Here is a 21,806-nt window from a genome sequence, read left to right on the forward strand (position 1 = left end):
TATTTATACTTTTTCAAATATTTAACTTTTTCACAAAAAATCTGACATTCATCAAAGTCTCAACCTCTCTTCTTCACAACTCCACTGTAGTGTAGGGGGTAGGGTAACTGGTTGCCAACCCTAAGGTCACTGGTTCGAATCCAAGGGAAGAACTCTTGTTATGTTATGTTGAATTCTGCTCTCCTCCCCCGCCTTCAATTGGTTACAGGTGTTTGTTATCTCCTTGATTACTCATACCAGTTTGCAGCACATCATCACATTACAATGAATGACAACAGTCTTGAAAGCAGTGTGCTCTCTGTAGCCGAGTGGCAGAGTAAAGGTTTAGTGATCATATGGTCATGGGTTCGATTCCTGCTTCAGTCTTTTCACTTCATTGCTTGACTTTTGATTCCAATTATTCAGCTGTCATTGGACAGTCTTTGATTCCTCATAGTATAAAGCTCATTGTAACTCAGGTTCTCTGTGGCCATATGGTTAGTGCTCAGCCTGAAATTCACAGACATTTTCATTCTAAGTCATTCAAGCTTGACTCTCAAGCTTTCTTGATGTTGACAGTGTGCAGATCATTAACAGACAACAGTCTCTGCAACTGTGTGTGCACTGTGGCCTAGAGGCAGAGTGGAAGTCTAATGACCATGAGGATGTGGGTTCGATTCCGACCTTGGTCAAACATTTGTATGGTGATCACTGCTTGCACTATTTGCTAATTCTGCAACAGCGTTCAGTTGCTGTCAGCAGTCACACCATTTCCATTCTTGGAAATGCTTTTTCTAGTTGCTGTTAAGCTACTGTCATAATCAATTCCTTCACAAATGTTTCATAATAAAGCCTTCCACTGGCTCAATACTTGTAACGTCACTAACTTGTAAGCAAACCTGAGATTTTTTTTGAATGAATGCAGCTGTGCAGTGTAACGATGGACCAGCAACACAATACATTCACCACTTTATCATTATCTTGGAAATGTTTAGAATCTGAAGGGGGCCTTGGGGGACTATTTCTATTATAAATGAGCCAGATCGGTCAAAAAACATGGCCGCCATTGTCAAAAATATCTTCGCAAAGGTCAGGGCTTAGAAAATATTGGCCATAAATCATTAAACATTTGTCCAGTCATCATAAATCTTAGATTATCTTCGGAACAGGACTAGGAATATGCCTATGAAAACATTTTGAGCTTGATCCATAGGGGACGCCACAAATGCCATAGATAAACCAGCTTCAGAGAAATCTTGAGATTATAATGGGTGTGTAATTGCATGGAGCATTCAGAGGTAGAGCGAGAGGGCCTAAAGGTAGCACCCTATTGTTTCTTGCACAGTGCTAAGCCAAAAAGGTTAGAACCCACGAATTGCAGCTTGCGGCTATAATATTCTTTAATTTGTATTTATAATAATAATAAGCATGTATTTATAATAATAATAATAATAATAATAAATTTTATTTATTTATTTTACCTACTTTATGTGAACCCAGGTGTTAAATCTATAACCACACTGTGGCACTTTGTGTTTTGTATTGACTAGGGCTGACCTCCAAAAGTCGACTATTCGACGATTCGATTCGGAGGCGTCTGATTCGACTATGAACCTCGTAGTCGAATCTAACCAAGACCATACCATTCTGACTATATGGGGGTGCCCACGGCTGCTGAGCATAAATTGTTACATAGAATGTCTTTTTTTTCGTTATAAAAAGACTATTTTGATACAAAATCTGCCTACTTTCTGTTAATAAAGAGTTCAAAATTATGTGTGCGTTTAAACGGTAGTCTTAGCTTCTTACTACGTAGCTATTAATAAATCACCCACTGCAGTTGCACAATCAAATGAGCGGAGGTTTTTTTTTTTTTTTTTTCAAATGAGCAGAGGTGAGCAGTAGGACCGTCAAAGTCACGGTACTCAGAAGTCACTGCAGAACACTCACTGAGTGGCAAAACGAGAGGCAGAGCCGCCAAAGTTTAAAATCAAGGAAGTCTGACAGTCTAACTTTGTCAACATTTATCATGCATGACCTGACAGAACAGCAAAACATCTGACTTTGACCGAGTTACATTCAAGAACCTGCTTTCAATCACGGAAAATAAATTAACTCCAGCGGTGATTCTTTTTTCGATGGATCAGCTGTGTTTACCGTTTCAAGTGTCAATAGTTCTGATGGTTAGACAGATGAATTAGTCCCTAACACATCCTAAAGTTTGACATGTCAGAGTTTTTCAGAAGAGGAACTTGTTTTTTTCCGACTTCCGAGTTGTATTGAACGCACCATAAGTGTCGGGAGTCACAGCTGTAATCTCGTCCCTCTGCAGCCTGTCTGTCTCTCTGCCGGTGCCGCGGTCACACTGTGTGTGTTACAGGATTGATTAACGTAATGTACGGATTGTCGAGTCCTTCTGACCTCCGTTTGTTTTGATACTACATGTTTTACCCGGTTTCTCTGTGTCCACGACCACCGCTATCCTTCACCACGTTGAGGGATGTTTGATTTGCCACTCACAGTCCGAGCAAAAGGAGCGTTGTCCAGGGCAACGTAACATAAACGCATACCCTGGCTCACAATGGCTATTAAAAATCATCCAAAGTGTGGAAAATAAATAGGATAAAGGTATTTGTTTTACACCTACCATATTTTTTGGGTGTTTTAGCTCTTTTGTTTGAAACGGGAAAAAGTCGCAAATTTGCTGCTATCTAAAAAAAAAAAAAAAAAAAAAAAGGTTCGACGATCAGTCGACTACGGCAAAATCTGACGAATCAGATTCGACTATGAAAATCCTTAGTCGAAAACAGCCCTAGTATTGACTGGAATAATAAGCATTATATTCCCTCTGACATGCAGTGACACTATGGTAATAGCAGATGCAGCTGTATTATATAACACTGAGAGTGTGTATGACATACAGTATAAAACTCACTCACTGATATAAATGTGGTTAATGCGGGCGCCTTTGAGCTAATGACTGACCACCATAATCTGAATGTTTAACGAGGCCTGGTTCTAGGTTAATCCAGTGCAGTTACAGGTCACCCAGTTAGTGAGATTAACCTCATCCACCTTAAACTGCTGTTTCCATGTCAGCCTGGTATTAGAAGGCATGACAGAAAAGACATGGAGAGATCATATGTCACTGTCTCCACCTCACTGATAAAAAACATTGACTCAAGTGGACTTAGATGAATGGTTCTGAGTACTGCACCACCTTCTCGGTGCAGTGTTGTTATTGACTGATGATTATGTCTTTGTTCTCCACAGACGCAGCCATGCTAAGGCACAGCAGCACAGTGCTACAGTGAAATGGTGCAACACAACAGGAAATGGGACTATGTACTGGGTGATGTGATGGAGAAATGACTTTGATCTGACTGTAGGTGTAAAATATTGTGCGCCGTTTCATCATGCAGTTTTAAATTTGATTTGAGGGTCAATCAATGCTGACTCACAGCTGTTTGTGTGTCCTTCGGAAATGCGTCACAGTAACTGGCTTTAAAACATGTGAACACTCTAACCCTAGCGTTGGGTTTTGAAGGACATTTCATTAGGCTCATTAAGATGGATGGATGGATAGATAGAGTTTACAAATATCCTGAAACCCTAAAAGGCCTCACTGCATTTGGCATGAAAAAACCCCCCAAAAAACATTCTCAATAATATCATGACGCCTCCATCCGAGTGTTAACAGTAGGCAGAGACAGCTTAGCTTGCAACTGCTGTTGATTCATTCATTCGCTCGTTTGTTCAGCCCCAGTGGACCCTAAAATCATCTGTCAAGTCTACTGTGAAACCAATGGAAGAGAACCATGAGCATCAGGATGCAGCAACTGGATGTGAGGCAGTTCGAGTGGAGCTCAGCTGAGTTTTCATGTCAATGAAACAAATAGGGAAAATGTGCATCAGCTCCCTCGTGGTCACAAAATCTGATGGGTCATGCTATTTTGCTGTAACACCAGCAACTGATTCAAACTACAGTATGGGTTGATCCAAAGACCAATGTAACGGTCTAAATGGTCTAAAAATAGGATTTTAGATTTTTTTTTTTTTCCACATTTATTACTTTTCAATATGTCAGAACACTATGGAGAAACAATTCAGTGCGACACACGCCTCATGCTCTGCTGCTTCCTCTGTTTGAGTGTTGCTGTTTCACAGTGAACTACAGAAGGTCAGGGAAGCGGTGAGGACTCAGTTCCATAATTACCCAATTTGATTTTCATTTTTAAACATCGTTCCTAAAATGAAATTGCATTATGTTATTATTGAGTTAACTTTCACACCTCCAGTTTGTATATGATATGAAAATATATTTGATTGCTGAAATCATTACCAAGCACAAGTGATGATGCAGATGAGCAGCTGAGCAGCTGAGGTCTAGAGATGAGCAGAGTGTAAAATGTGTTTGCTGGGATATTGTTTGAAGAACCAATAAACATCTCATACCATGTGCCCTCGACAGTAATAACAGCTCTATTGGAGGAACTGTTAGATATAATAATACTGTCAGCTCAACGCAGGCTTAGTGATTGAATCACAGAGACGGACTGGACTGAAACATGGGACAGTGTCAGAACAGTGGTTTTGGTCGGGATGGGTTTTATGGTCTTAAAGTGCTGAGAATACACTTCACACACATCTCCTTCTCTGCTCTGATGCCGTCTGAAGTGCTTTTCATTGCAATTTTAAAATTGTTCTGACTGAAATGATAAGAGCCAAACAAGTACAGCTACTCTGACAGATACAATCTTTAACAGTGCTGCAAAGTTTACACCTAGTGCACACACACACACACACACACACACACACACACACACACACACACACACACACACACACACACACACACACACACACACACACACACTATGGTCTCTGCAACATCACACAAATTCACAATAGAGTACATTATGAGATATAAAACCATTTGTCTTGATTCTCTCTCTGTCTTTGACAAATAGATAATGAAATAAACAAACAATACATAAACTAATGTTGTTTATTATTTTTGAAAGATGAAGCTAACATGACACTGACATCTTCACCAAAGAATGTGACATCATCTACATCTGTGTCATTGATAATGGCCTAACTGGCTGTATTGATACTGTGCCCTATAATCACTTGCCAACACAGTTAATTCAATTGACTCAACATTCAGCACAAATGACTCAATACCTGAGTGAAAAATAAAGGAGTGTCTGTTATGAAAGCTGATATCAATGAGGTTAAAGGTTAACTAAACCACCACGGACACTGAAAGACTATCAGCATGAAATAAAATGTATACTCATGTCAAAATGTATCTCTACTACAACTTATCCTGAGCCCCAAGGTTTGCCAACACTTCTTACTGTATGTGTGTTACAATGGTCTATGTTGCCATGGTTACCAACTAGCAGTTGAGCCAGCACAGTAATTTAGAGCTGTTGTCAGGCAATATGACCGAAATGTGTTTATAGGTGTCCAATAAGTAAGGGTTTGTTTCTCCATAACAACTTATTACACGGCTTACGAGTGAAATAGTTAATTTGAAACATAATGTTGATCAAAATACAACGTTTAAGTTTGGTCACTTCTCCACTGTTTTGCTGAGCTTCCTCACTGTCGTGTCAACAAAGCCTTTGATAATCAATCAGTGGATCAAAGGATTATCACATACATGTTACGATGTGTGAACCCATTTCTGTGGTTACATCCATATAAAGAGATTACGGTTTACGGGCTGCGTCTGTGTCGCAGACTCGCCGTGCCACCGAGACGAGAGCTGTGCATTCAATAGAGACGTGTACAGTAATAAACCTTTTTAACGGACGCCCTGCAGCCAATCAGAATTGAGCATTCACCCAGACCATGGTAAAAGTCTTCTGGTGGCGAAATGATGAGTAGTTAAGTTAGTTAACCATACACGGTTACTTAGCTATAGACTAGCTAATGGATGGATAGATTGTTTTTACCTCTGTTGCAGTGTCCAAGGCTTTATAGTGGGGTAGAAGAATTGAAACAGACTATGACTCATTCTGGTACAACACAGAGGAGCGTAGCACAAGCAAGCATGTCAACCTCCCTCACCATGGTAACAATAAATGAACCAGTAGGCACATCTTAGTTAGTTTTAGTTTTTCATGAAAACCATTTGGTTAGATTTAGGAAGGTTGGAGGATGTTTGTCGTCATACAGTATTTACAGAGAATGCTGTGCCATTTGGGAATTAAATTATTTGCCAAAGTAGTTCCCATTGCAACTGGCCACACTTCTGAGAGTGAAACTAGTTCAGAGGCTTTACTTTGTGTAGAGAAAAAGACCTCTGGGAGAGATGTATCTGCATTTCTCTGACACTAGGTCCCTTGTTATCTTCAGTCTGACAGAAACTTTGGCGCTTTGCTTTCTTTTACCTCAGGGTATCTTACTGTTTAGGGTCACATAGTCCCCAGTGGCCAAAACAAAGACATACAATAAACTAATGCGACACAGGCAAAACAGTTAAAGACAAAATGAGGCCAGGAGGAACCAAACTCAACAGACTAGACTCGACTAGCGTAGAACCGTCACCACAACAAAGCCTGAATTTAGCTATCCATCTGACAATTAGTCAGTCAATGTGCCTGAAGGAAACACAAAAGATCCACCATGTGTGTTCACATCAAGCAGAAGACCCCACACAGTTGTCTCCTTTGCAATTCATTACAGTGATACACAATCCTTCCCTCGGGGCAGAGCCAGCACGGTGCACACACCGTATCTGCTTCCCACTGCTGATATCACTATCTGTGAAACTCAAGGAGAGCTAGCGGTCTCTCACATACGCCCTCTCCCCTCACTGATAAACACCCATTACACCAATGTCATACTTCTTATCCAGTCCTCCACCAAGTAACTGCTCTCATGTGGGGCGTAGGGGTTTTTGTGCCGTGGCTCGCACTTCATCTGCCGTCTCCCTCCACTACTGCACTACTCAATATAATATCTGTTGACTTATTTAATGAAAGACTTGACAGCGCAACGCTACAGCACTTTTGAGACTGTAGCAGAAATTCCAGGTTTGACATCAGCTACCAACCATTAAGCACTTTGACACTTTGTTATTTTTTCCATCATCAATCTGCACATTGGAGCACGGAGACCTAAAGAACCTTTTCTCACAAACAGACTTTCTTTTGCTACATGAAAGAGACGCGCCACCTGACCAGAGGTCCAATGATCAGCTCAGAGGATCAATACATGGAAAAAACAGGCAAACTGCAATCACACATTAACTCTCAATGGCCATACATATAATAAAATAAATAAATAATCATAATAGGGATGTCACGATCACTTGTTTTCACAATTAATCGTGGTATTAAACGCCACAATTAATTCATCGTAAAGGTTCTTAAATACCGTTACTTTCACAAAAATTTGATGTTGGAACCTTATCGGTAGATGTGCGCAAAAAAAAGGTAAATACACAGATACTGGTCCATTTAACTAACGTAACATTGAATTGGTAGGAATTTAAATGTTAGTGTGTCATTTTTAATTACTTGATACTTGAAATATTTTGTGTAAACAATGAGTAATGTAATTATATTTTTACTATATTTGATTTTACACATTCATAGTGTTGTGAAATTAATTAATGCATTATAATCGTGTTAATCGTAATACCATGATTATTTCTCGGACAATAATCGTACCAAGAAAATTTATAATCGTGACATCCCTAAATCATAATCAGGTCATAAGAAACAGGATGATGATTTAATATAAATTAAATAAGTAGATTCAGACCCCGAGTCCTGATTAAGCACACCTACAAAAATATGTATTTAAAACTAATTTAGGAGGCTACAGAGCTCACCAATCTAATTATCTTAACAGCTATCAGCATGTGAAAACAGTGTCTGTGTTATCACACTCACTGGCTCTCTTAAATGACATAATTAGGCATGGAGGAGAATCCTCCCCAGGTAGTTTATATCAGCATGTCTTCTTCTTCTGGTGCCTGGGAGACCAGCGCTCCTCTCTTTCAAATGTGTCCTTCCTGTTCCAGGACAACAGAAACTCAGACACATGCATCTTATGCGGCCCAGCGATGAAAGTAAACGCTGCTGACAGGAAGCCTGATCTCGCCGTGAGGGCATATTTAAATGTAAGCATTAGGTTTCAGCTCAGTTTTTGTAGTAAAACATTACATGTTGTCAGGGTTGCGAGGCATCAGGAGCCCTGCTGTTTGACACGACGCTGAGAGTGGAACAAGCTGGTGACTCAGAGCAACAGCAGACCGTTTCATTTTGGTTTGGCCTTCAGGGTCTATGCCAGCTATAAAGAACAGCGCATTCAAGGTAGCAAAGAGAGCAAACAAATGAGAAAGTAGTTATTTGAGGCGCTTCGAACCCATATGATGGATGGTGGATGAAAAGAGAGTTGTGGTGTTTGATCCTTGAGGTATTTTGACCAAAGCATGTCACAGACATGTCTTTAAGACACCTGGGAACTATTTTAATTTGTGGAAAGGGGCATAATATGTCTCTTTTAAGTTCCTTAAAGATGTCCCACAGTTAGGCCCAGAATTGTATCAATCATTAACACAGCAGGATGGATCTTTCCATCCAAAACATGCTGTGGTCCAGCCTCTCTTAAAGAAACCCGACCCACCTTACAGAGGACAGAAACTACCTTCCTAAAGGAAACTAAAGACCTTCTCTTAGCAGCTGCAAGAGAGAGAGAAAGAGAGAGAGAGAGAGAGAGAGAGAGAGAGAGAGAGAGAGAGAGAGAGAGAGAGAGAATTATTTTAGGACTAAGTGCAGCCTTTGAAACAAACAGCCATACCAGCTCAATTGACCTGAAAAGCTGGGTACACATCAAGGATAGTGAGTTGGCTTTATTCCTATCTATTTGATAGAACCTACTCGGCCTTCATCACTCATCCTCCACAGCTCACATTACTGTACTTGCAAGGTTCAATTTTTGAGTCATTTTTAGTCTCCATGTCTGTGCTTCCTCTCAGCCAGGTAATTAAGCAGCAAAAAAATCTCTTTTAATTGCTGTATGGACGACACACCTTCCACTAAAGCCCGATAACCCAGAAAACTCATTAACTAAAAATCTGAAATAATACTGTTCAATCCACCAAACCCCATCAGCTTCTTTCTGATTGTCCCTGGTTCATAAACGTCAAGCCCATTGGCAGAAGTCTCTGAGTTCTGTTTGATCCATACGTGACCTTGGTTCACTATATGACATAAAGTTGTCTAATCCTGCTTCCTATAAACAAGATACACCTCCAAAATAAAACCCATCATGTCAGAACCTGATTTGATACAAGTCACTCACACATGCATCTCTTCAAAACTGAACGGCTTCGACTCACTCCTCTCTGGTACAAATCAAAAATCTCTCTCCCGCCTCCAACAGGTGACATCACCTCACCTCAGTCCTCACTTCCCCCTCATTGGCTTCTTTTTATATTGTTGCTGTTACATGCTGTGCTCTTTTGTTTGTGTGAGGGGGCGTGTTGCTGCCGTGTTCTGCTCTCCTCTCTCCTCCAGCAGGTAATCTGGCACACCTGAGTTCAACTTCCCATCAGGAGGTGTGGCCAGGGCCAGAGTGGACCAGCCAATAGAGAGCTGATCGTGGCATTGTGGCCACTGTCCTTCTTTCTGTTGGGTTGTGTTTCTTGGTTGATTTAGTTTAATACGAGTTATTCTGTGTTTCCCAGTGTGTAGCTCTGGGTATTTCATTAATTAGAAACTGCTCAGATTTTTTATCATTATTAGGGCCGGAGGACCCTATTGTAATTGCTATGTTGATTCGGGCCAGAGCCAATATTGAAATCATACTGTACAGTTTCTCACACACTAAAACCTCAAAATCTCATGACATGCAGTAATCATGCCCATCCTTCTCTATCAGCTGACACCATCAGATTACATGAGTGAGGACATCTATACTGTTCTGTATCTCTGAGTGTAGGTGTGCCTGCTTGTTTGAGCACATTGTGAGAGAGATGATTGTCTACAACTGTGGGAAAAATTTATGTCATTTGTGGCCAGGAGCAGTGTGTAAAGAGAAAAGATCCAGTTTAGAAGACTGTTCAACTTCAGGCTTAAAAGGAAAACCGCAAATCACTGCAGAAATAGTTCAAAATAAATACAAAAATTAATACAAAGCAATATTGATACTGAGGCATACTGTATGGAGATCTGCAGCCCTGATCACATCCTCATAAACTCTGCAGTAATAAATTACAATCACTGTATGAACACAGCAAACAAAACTGATTTATATTTTTCCCTTTTTTTAACAGAAACATATATTTCAAGGATTAACAGCATGTAAATTAGTTGCAGTCTCAGTGTCTGTGTGAGTTATTTTTGTAACTTCCCATCAGTACCCAAAATCTCATCATTTTCATTTTGGGTTGATATTTCCCCTTTGCCCATAATTCATCATCTGCACAGAAGAACAAAGAGTATTAATGTGAAGCATTAATTAGCCACACATTTAGCTTTGCTAATACCTGTTGATACAAACAGCAAGAGATGTACTCACTATTTAAGAATCTTCCCAGCTGAGCTGCAGTTAATAAAAATACGTATTTCAATAGGACATGATGTTGCCCTGAGTTACAGAGGGGGATGGGTTGGGGGTTAACATGTTTGGACAGGGTGGGAACATTCTCAACTCTCTTACTGTATGTCACATCTTTGGTGCAACACACAACAATAATGGGATGGGACTTAATGATTTCCCAGCCACTTTTTCTCGAGATAAAACTATTCTCTATTTTACACTTGTGGCAGCGCTTCTGATGCCTGTCGAGTAATATAATGATGACTGTCAGTCAGCAAAGACTGATATACTTAAGTAGCCTATTTCTTTCAGTATATGCTTGGTTTTAGTTGAGATGATTTAGGATAAAGCATAATAGAGAGCAGTGTTTACACTTAGCCGAGCCAGATGATTATTCATCGAGCTGACTCTTATTTGCTATGGGCAGTGGAAATTGTGGTGTACCTGTAGTCAGTTCAAATTACCCTGTGTTGTGTTGGACTGGATCACTGTCTTCAGCTTGACAAAGTATGATAGCACTAATGTTTGCAACAATTGTTCAATGAAATAATCTGGCATTCATTTTCCGCAGTGCTTTAGAGCTGTCATCCCTCTGCCCATTTTCATCACCACATGATTAATGTGGCTTTTTCTGTCAACAGTAATCCATAATAATTTTGATCTTAAACCAAAACCGTCGGTCATACCTTATCTTTTAAAGCACATTTTGATGTTTGGACATCAAAATAGGGTTAAGGTGAAAACAAATATCCTGTTCATCCTGCACCATTAACATATCAACAGCGGACGTCAGTAACTCAAAGGGATAGTTCAACATTTTGACAAATTCGCCTATCGCCATAATCCCTACAGTCATAGGTTCATTAAACTCATACACAATCCAACAATGCCAAAACGCTCTTATGGACAAATTGTGACCTGCACATTCGCCACACTATGAAATAATCATGTATAATTATGTAACATTTTGACACATGAAGTAGCCTAAATACTCTCAACTACTTCCGCCCAGCAATGCATTTAACAGCTCTCACTCCTTGTAAATTCATTATACTTACATTTGACTAATAGATCAAATGTAAAAATGTTACAAAACAGCTCTTTGGCTTGCAGAGTCACCTTGGAGCTCCGAGAGCTCTATGCCTCTGCATCAACCACCGCCTACATCACCTCCTTTCCTCTGCTCCTAAACCTGCCTGCCCTCCCTGTACAGTATATGACCCAGCCTGCAACTCTAGAAGCTGCCTTCATCAGCTCCACTTGACTGCACTGTCCCATTTACCATGTTGCTATTCCATATTCCATGTTATACACTGTTGTCTTGTCTGTATACAACATCTATTGCACATCTGCCCGTCCTGGGTGAGGGATCCCTTCTCTCACCCTGAGGTTTCTCCCATTTTTTCCCTGTTCAGGTTTTCTTGGGAGTCTTTCCTTAGTCAATGTGAAGGTCTAAAGGGCAGAGGATTCTATAAGACAAACTTCCAACTTTGTATGGTCCAAAAATGTTAGTCTTTACGCAGCTGTGCTACAGTGACTTTATTCTTCTCTGCAGAGAACTTTCATTTTGGTGGGTCTACTCTCTTTCTGTAGCTTTGCCATGTCCTTTGATGGGGCGTACCTCTGCTAGGATCACCAGGCACACGCTCGAGAATGGGATTAATCATTTTAAGAACACAGCTGCGAACATTTCTGCAGTCTGAGAACACATTCATGAATCTGATGTAGAGTTTTCTTAAGAAATTAAGAAAGAATTTAAGAAAATACTTAAGAAGATATTGGTGAATGAAGCCCATTGTCCCGATGGAAAGCTAGAGAAAGCCATCTGCACTTTTTTTCTTTCTTTTTAACTAATGCAAGCAGCAAGGAGAAAATCCTGTCTACAGTACCATAACGCCCAAGAATGCTGCATTAATGTTTGTCCTACTAGTTTCTCCAGGATCTCTGGAGCTCAGGCAGAGTGAAAATTGGGTTATTGGTCATCTCTCCCCAGTAACTCATTCTGTCAGGGAAGAAAGCTCATTGAAGATGGTTGCTGCATTCCACTTAAGAATAATGGAGGCCACAGTTTTATTGGGACCCTTCAATACAGCATAATATCTTTGTTGGGGTTCCTTCTTCTCCCTCCTCACCAACTGAGGGATCTTACATAGACAGGTGTGTCTTTCCAAAACATATCTAATCAGCCTAATTGACCACGGGTGGATTTCAGTCCATCATCTCCAACATGATCAAGAGATCTTGGGAAAGAAATATTTCAAAAGGAAGCTAAGAAGGATCTGAATATTTATGGAAATGTAATCCATTGGTTTTTCCTTTTGTCTATATGGTTATCTGTATCTCTCTGCAGGCACTGTCTCTGCATCTCTGCATCGTTAAGTTTTATTTTTTGTATATGGAAAATGTCTGTAATGTAAAAACTTGTCAATAGAGGAAGAGAAAATGTTTTGTCTTCTTTAGTACAATCTCATCACCCCAGCCCTGACTTCTTCTCAACATACTGCAGCCATGAAGGCACTAACAAGACCCAGTTAATGCAAAGGCAGCAAAGGATGGGGCCGTCTAATAGTGAGTGCATGCAAATACCTTGTGAATTATTAATAAGTCCTTGGGGTTAAAGAGTGCCTTCATAATCAGAAATGTCTGTGGGACGTTAGGGAATAGGAGCGGGGGCTTTAAAGTCCACAGCAGTGGTGAACTAAAAGGTGCTGACCAATACTGTAGTATATGTATATGTGGTATATAGGCTACATTTGTGCACGAGAAATTACAAATAAATAAATATTGAGTATACTGTTAAGTGTTCCACATTCTCTTTTACTGTGTATGAGAGCTGCAGGCAAATATGCAGGGCAGGAGAAGTTGCCATGCATCAGTGCACAGATGAGGAGCAGCAGGGAGAACCTTCGCTTCAGTAGTATCATCAAACTGGACGATCTCTGCAGCAGCACCCCATTACAACACTCTCTGTTACCTGTTGTGTTCTTATGATAAGCATATTACTCGCCCTCTCAGAAACATACACTGCAAATAAATACATTGGCTGCCTCAGGCGTGTTTCATTCATCACCTCCTGTCCCTCTCTGGTTTCCTATCCAGGTGATAAAGAACTACTCTGTACATTTTCCTTTCCCAGTCTGTCCACAAGAAGCAATCAGCACAACACAAAAACGTTTTTTCTTTTCTTCAGTTTGCAAATAACAAAACCTGCAGTTACTTTTCAAACATCACACCTTTGTTCAGACTCATAATCACATCCTCACAGTTCAAATAAGAGGTTGCCACTTAGGTCACTGAACATCAAGCCAGGGTTTCCAGAGGCAGCAACACGTGGCTTCATTACTTCGGATGACAGCAGCAGTGTGAGCACTTTCAGTACTGACTGCAGAGGTGAAGTCCAAAATCTGACTGTTGGGTGCACTGATGATAATCTGGCATTTAACCCCCAGAAAGAAACAAAGGAAAACGTTCTAGAGAGGAACTTGTCCCTCTCTATGTCAAAGGCGACGCGGTCGAGAGAGTCACTGACTCCTGGGACCACACATGGACTGTCAACACCAGCGCTCTAGTGAAGAAGGCACAGCAGTAGCAGGTCCGTATTTTAAGGACTCTGCTGAGAGTGAACCTCTCCCAACAGCTGCTGTTGTCCTCCTACAGATGTTCTGTTGAAAGCATCCTCTCTCAGAGCATCCTGGTGTGGTTTTCTAGCTGCACTGTGGCCAACAAGAAAGTAATACAGAAGGGCATCATTAACACACAACTACCCTCCTTTGAAGACATTCATAGGGCCAGATGTTTACGTATTCATTCATTAATTCATTAAACTCAGTTTAATTTATCCTTCTAAGTTGTTATCCTTGCATTTGATCATTTTTCATCCACTGAAAGGAACAGCACTGTAAAGTTGCTGCTCAGTGAAAACAAAGCTATTCTGTTCTGTTCTATTCTATTCTAAAATAAATCTGCAATCCATACTGGCCTCAGACAACAACCAGGAGAAACAGCTACATGAACACTTGCCTTAGACTCCACCAACTCTCCTCCCCTGCCACCATTACACTATCATTTAGGTAAAAAAAAAAAAAAAAAGGTCACATTTTCCTTAACACAGGCAAGTAGAAACCATAAAGTTTAATAAACAGGTACAACATTATTAAAAAATAATGGAAGCGTTGCACCGTTCTGTCATTGCTCTCAATCATGCTTGAGAGCTTTTTACCCTTTCGTCCTTGTCACTGTGATAGAAAGCCAGAACACCTACAACTTGCTAAAGTAACTGAGGTATTACTATTGATCAATAATCTTATTACTACCCTCTCTCCTCTTCTTGATATATTATGGTCCTGTGGTAGTATACAGTAATGAAATTTATGCAGCAGGCTGCACACCATCACTGGGTGCAGTCGGCATGCTGTGCAGCAGAAATCGATTCAGCTTAAAGACACAGTATCCAGGTGTCTGTGCTCTCACCACGGAGGGAAACGGTCTACGGGGAAGGTGTCTCTAATGAGGCCCCTCTGTCAGAGTGACACCTCCACAGCCGGGGGCACAGGGACTACTCACCGAGCTGCTGGCTGCCAGCACCGACCTTCAGCAGAGCTGCCACAGAGCCACAGGAACCAGACACAATCAGAGGAAGCCTATGAGGCCAGAAAGCTATAAAGATGTCGGTTGTTATGACCAAAACAGAGGAGAGAGGTGTACATGCAGGAAATGTAACTTTCACAAGGCTCTAAAGCTCAGCACCTGCAGAGTTGTCTTCAGGATACCATACTCACATAACACTGAGGACTCACTGTAGGAATGATTGCATGAGAACATATGAGCTGTGAAATCATACCTACATGGACTGATTCACCAGTAACAGGTCAAAGGTGAGAAATGTCTGTATACCTGTAGCAGTATCACAGAGCTGTAGGGGGTGAGAGGTGAGAGGATACAGTGATTTCCCCATACTGTAAGGCTCATCGATTATGAAGCATCCCATGCCGTGTGCACTCATGAATACAATCACCACCCCATGACACTTGGCCAAGAAAACCCTTTTGATCTTTGTGGAAGCTATAAATAATGTATCGGTGGCTTGTGGTGCATCACAGGATAGGTTCTGGGGGCTCTGCTGGAGCACAGGCACTAATCTCAGCGGATCCTCAAGCTCTTGTCTATGAAAGCTGTCAAATGATCATGGAGCCTGCGCAGCAGCACTTTAGCAGAGATAAACAACACAACAGAAAGCAGCTCAATGGACCCTGATGGGCTTCAAGCTGTCAACCGAAAAAAAAGGACATTTTTACATCACTGTCACAAATGCAAATGTCTTGTTCCCCCTTCTGAGTCTCCTCGTAGTAAAACTGATACCTTTGTACTCGTGGAGTAAAATCTACATTTGCAGAAACTTCCCAATGTTGGTTGAGATATCAAACCTTGATTAATTTTCTGCTTTCAAGTGAGATATTCCTTCTGATTTCACACCCCGACATAACCCCGAAACTGTCCCATCACAACAAGTGTGCAGAAAAAACTCAGCCGGTTGCACTAAGTATTGCCTGACGTGACCTAAATCCGCCGCTTGGTCGGCTGCCTACTTAGATCATGGTCGTCTCGGCCCTGTAGAAGCTTCGCACTTCATCAGGTCCGGCTAAAGCCTCACACACACACACACACACACTGTCCATCACTGGTGTGGATTATAGGGGCCACTGCTCCCAACTCACATCCTGAAGCTGTCTGCTCCCACTGAGTCATGAGCAGCAGATCGAAGAAAATAAAAATCACCTGAAAACACTCCAAGTCCAGAGTTCTGGATCATTTTTGTCGAAGTTATACTTTCCCAAACATAAGCTCTCAAATCCAAATCCAGCACTTTGTGGAGCAGTCAGCGTGTACCTTCTTATATTTAGTCAACCAACTTAAGTCTGGAAATGTTAATGGGATTAAAAGCAAGATCCCAAATTTGCTTTGAAGTTCTGCAAACAACATTCACCAAATCACAGCCAAGACAGTAATAATGATCTACTACTTAGAGTGTTCAAACACCACTAAAGCTCCACGTGATCTGAATGATAAACAGGTTACTGCTGACAGAGGTCTTAAAACCAAGTTTGGCTGGAGGAACTTTTTTAACTCACCTCTTACCAGCTGAGACGGGCACAGAGCTTTACAGTGGAGTTCAAAGCCATCCCTGTAGGAGGAAAACAACAAACATGAACATCAGCTTTCCAGTCCAGTTTCACACAAACACAAACACACCTTTCTAACTAAACGAGCCTTTCTTTATTCGTAGAACTTCAAACACAGACTTCAGATCAGAGTGAGGAATCTCCTGCTTCATTTTTATCTGACAGAGCATTGTTAGGACACTGACAACTTCAAACGTGACTGACAGTGGAGCGGTCGGCTGTGATGATGAACACAGTGTTTGGTCTATCATATTCTTCAAAATAAAAGATTCATTCCATTAATACAAACTTCAGAGTAAGAGTTCTTCACAGACCTGCAGTGAAGTAAAAGTCAGAAGTTTAACAGACATTGGACAAATATACCTACAGTAAGAACAAGTAAATGTAGTTCATTACTGTCCAACCCTGAGAACTGCAGGTGACTAAGATACATGCGTAACACATTCACAATCAGAAGCATGGGAGAGAAAACCAACAAAAAAACTCAGCAAAACCTTTTTTTATGTCGGAGTGTTTCTGGTTTTGTCTATAAAGGTGTCTATAGGTGTCAGTTTGAGATGAAAATAAGACAGCAGCTCACCAAGGAAAAAAAAAATCACAATCATGTTGACATGAGGACTGTCACAGACTGCTTCCCACTCCTCCTTGGCCCAACTCTCTCGCCTCTGATCCCCCCCTGATCTTCTCCATCTGTCCATAAGATATTCTCTCCACATTTATACTCACTAAAGCTTCCCTCCACACCCACACGCCCCATCTCTGCCTCCCCAACACCCACTCTGTTACTAGTTCCTTGTCAGACTCATTGGGCCTCATTCACCAATATCTTCTTAACATTCTTAGATTCTTTCTTAAGTCGTTCTTCAGAAGAAGAAAACTCTACGTCAGATTAATCAACGTGCTCTTAAACCGTAAGAATTGTTCACAGCTGTGTTCCTTCATTGATGAATGCCACCTCCTCGTAAATTGAGAGTGTGTGCCAGGTGATCCTAATTAACATATGATTAGCATAGGTAACTGCCACATCAATGCCCATAAAAGGGCATGGGACTGCAGGGCCGTGTGCACACAGAACCCACCGGCCCTGAGAAGAGAAGGCCTGACGCCAAATGTAAAAAGGACTTTAGTGAAGTGTAGCTACTGCGACAGGAATGAAACAAAGAAAGAAACAAAATGCTTTATTCAGTTTATATCTTTATATTCATATTTAGTTATATTTAGTAGTGTCAGCAGTAGATGCAGCACATTAACAGAGAGGCCACACTCTCAGGTGTGCCATCATAAATATCATCATATTATCACATATGATTCCTTGTGGTGCAGAGGATCGTTGTTGATGACTTAAGAACATATTAGAAAATCTTCAGAGTCCTTCTTTTATACCTACAATATTAGCTCAAGGTTGAATTTAGGTTGAAAGGTTGACAGTATTGCATCTGCGCTATATGAAGTCATATATATATATATATATATATATATATAGCACAGGTCCTATACTGATTTATTCTGTGGTAACAAATTCAATATGCACAAACATGCAGCAAAACATGAAACATGCTCTTCCAGCCAACTGTTTTTTTCAAATATAAAAAGGTTTCCAAGTGACAGCTGATCCAGGGAGTCACTTCTCCTCCACCTTCTAATGCCACAGTGACGGCTGCATCTTTCCCTGTCAGGCTTTAAATAAAGCTGGGAATAGAGTAAACATCAGTGTGAGATGTGCGGCGGTCTGGTGACCGGGCCAACCTCCGTCACTCACGGTGACACTGCTGCCACTGTGGTGATGTCTCTACTCTGCCTGTCACCATCTGAAGAAGCTTTTACAAGAGTGTGGCTCAGGCATGTTGATGTGGGGAAAATGAAAGAAAAGAAGAAAAATAAAGTGAGTTTTGACTGAACTTTAGTTCAACCTTCTTCCAAGTTTATGAAGCAGGTGTAAAAATGTTATTCTGATCATTGAAATGCTTAAAAACACATTGCAGTAATCAAAGTGAACTAAGCAAAGGCCGAATAGAAAACGATGGTTTGATTCAGTAATACAATATGTTTTTTGTTTGGTTTGTGTAGTTTACAAGTCATTTTAATCCTTAGGGTGTTGTTCTGTAGCTCATCCTTAAATCCTTGAGACTTTATATGCCAAATTTCAAGAAGGTTGTCGAGGAGCTAACGCGTCCACAACATATACATGTACATGGATGGAAGACAGAGCTGTGGCTAGTCTACTATAATCATATGCTGCATAAATCCTTTTATAAGCAAGATGCTACAGTAAGTCACAATCACTTTCAGAGATAGGAATCTGAACCATAAATAAATAATGGAACAATAAATAATGGAGCTCAATCAGTTAGTTAGGCACCAGTGACAGTCATAGCTGGAGGATTATTGTTCATGGACAGGAACACCATGGGCAGAACTCCTTCAGATTTTGCATAAACTTTCACGTGAACTGAAGGGTCAAAGTTCTGATGGTGACAGTTCATTTAGACTTAGGGCTTGGTGATAAAACAGAAAAGATCATTATCACAAAAATAAATTTAGATTAATAGTCTTAATAATAATACAATAGGATATGACAACATGAACAGTCATGATAATGAGAAAAGTGCTGCACAGGTTAGGTTGATGCACACAACGCAAATGCTAATGTATTAATGCTCTACTTCATTTGAATTTGAAAGCTTCTCAATGTTCTACTGAGAATAAGTAATATACTGTATATTCAAAGCAAACTGTAATCACTTGGAACTGGCCAAAGAATTTAATTTGTGTTTTTCCTATAAAACTTGCCTGTTTAGAATTTAGTTTTTATTTGTTTCTATCTATCTGTCTATTTATTTTATCATCTCATCAGTTCATAAAAGCCTCAAGTTGTCCATTTTGTTTGTGTCCTCCTGTAACAATTGCTTTTGGTCAGTCATGGGTAAGATTCTAGTGTATTATATATGTATCTGTATTCCCACAACCCTGCCCAGATAAGTGGTATAGACAATGGATGGATGGACACACACATACATATATATACTATACTGTATATATATATACGTATATAGATAGATATATTGTCACATAAGTTTGGCTCAAATCTCCTTCCTGCTATTGGCTACATAACTGCCTCAACAACCGTACACAATCAGTCAGTGCCAACTGTCTACCTGGTCCCTAATCAAAAATACAAAGTGGTTGTGCTTTAAATGTTTTGGCAGCTTACCAGACTGGTGCCACAAATGATCACATGGAATTACCCGTACAGGATCGTCACAACATGCAGCAGCAGACACCACACAGCCTGATGATAAAGTAACAGCTTAACATTCTACGCAATGGTGTCACTGAGACAAATACCTGCGTGCTCATTTGCCAACTCTCCTCTGAAAGTGACTGATACACTTGTGTATGATTAATGAATCCATTTACAACTATGGGTTTAACCAGAGATTTGCATGCGCACAAGAGGAGAAGAAGCCAAGACTATGTGCAACGATCCGTTAACCGCTTCAAGCAGCTGATAGGTTGTTTGCACTTGTGATGTATTACAGGCTGCAGGGTATACGAGGATCTGTGGCTGTCACGGGGAGAGGTTCCAGGCTTTTTCTGGGCTTCAGACTGGAGGGAGCTCAAACCCACTTTACTTTCTGCAGCACTGCCTCCTATTGCTTTGGCCACTCCGCTGACGAGCAGCGAGTCGGCAAAAGCACATTAAGTTTTAATCTGAGCGTGATGCATGCTTATCATTCCTGAAGGTCCCAAATTAACTTTTGTCACTGGCAGCTGCAGAGTGAAACAAAGCAAAAACAAGAAGGGGCAGTGCAGTTTATTTTAAGCCTGCGTGCACATGTACAGAGTGTTCCTACAAGTCTTCACTCTCATCTGCTCTCAGATCAGTGTATCGAAGGGGATATTATGACCACTGCTGTGTTGTTTCACCAGTGCACACTCCAGCCAAGGTACTGCCTGAGGCAAGCTCTGAAACTGTTTTAGAAAAAAAAAACACACAACTCTGCAAATATCATTACGCAGCATGTATTATTCAGCATCCCAAATTCACTTTGAAGGGCAAGTGATGGCCTAGATTTGAGGACACAATGAAAGCCCTTATGTGCACTAATTCATTTTCTTTCCTCTATGGCTATTTGAATTAGTTGATTACAAAGGTCAGTCACATCAGGGCACTTTCACAGCTGAACAATAACACTATTACTGTGATCAAACGAGCAACCAATAATACACAAAGCCAGACTTAACCCATGGTAATGCATTAAATATGTATTTTTATTAATTAGAGGAAATATTCCTTCTTCAACGCTATATTATTAATACATTTCATGCACACTATGCATAAAATGAGTGTGTGGTCTGAACCAACTGGGAATGATAGAGGAGAAAGAAAAGTGATTACTAAACTTACAATCCTCATGTCAATAGAACAAAACTCAAAATGAATATTAGTATTGATTTGTGTCTGCTGGTATAAGAAAAAAAAATTAATAAAAAAAAAACAGGATCTGTGTAAGACATAACTTGTATTTATATAGCGCCTTTCAAAATACCCAAGGCGCTTTACATGAGCATGAGTGGGGTTTGGGGGTGGGGTTAAAGAAACAGATAAAGGGAAAGAGACGGACAAAGTAAAGGCTGAGCTAAGACTGACGGGGAAAGGCCATGGTGAAGAGGTGGGTTTTGAGGGATGATTTAACGGTGTCCAGGGTTGCAGCATTGTGGATATCGGGAAGGGGAGGGGGGGGTTCCAGAGGGTTGGTGCAGCCACACTGAAAGCTTTTCAGTCTGGTGTGATGGATGGACAGCAGGCCCATGTCCGAGGGCCGCAGGGTCTGGGATGGAGTGTGATGGTGGAGAGGGTCGGACAGGTAGTGGGGGGCGAGTGAATGGAGGCATTTGTAAGTGAGGAGGAGGAGTTTATAAGAAATACGGTATTTGACTGGGAGCCAGTGGAGACGGATGAGGGTGGGGGTGTTCATCCTAGGACACTGACAACCTGCCTCTGAGAAGATTTAAATGACGATTAATAAAAGGTGGCCTCGTTATTTTGCTTATGTGCAGTGTTAAATGATAAATGATGAC

The 21,806-nt window shown here is 40.8% G+C and overlaps 1 protein-coding gene across 6 annotated transcripts in view; it reads right to left on the reverse strand.

Annotated features, from left to right (window-relative positions):
• lrfn2b (leucine rich repeat and fibronectin type III domain containing 2b) overlaps positions 1 to 21,806 on the reverse strand; it is a 124,614-nt gene that overhangs the window by 73,358 nt on the left and 29,450 nt on the right. For 4 of the 6 annotated variants that reach the window (XM_085770706.1, XM_085770704.1, XM_085770702.1 and 1 more), the window contains exon 2: positions 16,674 to 16,726. The gene's annotated coding sequence lies outside the window, so the exon portion shown is untranslated. Of the gene's footprint in view, positions 1 to 16,669; positions 16,727 to 21,806 lie in introns of all 6 variants that reach the window. The other 2 variants (XM_085770705.1, XM_085770701.1) reach the window with 1 other exon arrangement.

Source organism: Trachurus japonicus, chromosome 24 (genome assembly GCF_045865225.1).
Source record: "Trachurus japonicus isolate A0001 chromosome 24, Traja_1.0".
NCBI lineage: Eukaryota > Metazoa > Chordata > Actinopteri > Carangiformes > Carangidae > Trachurus > Trachurus japonicus.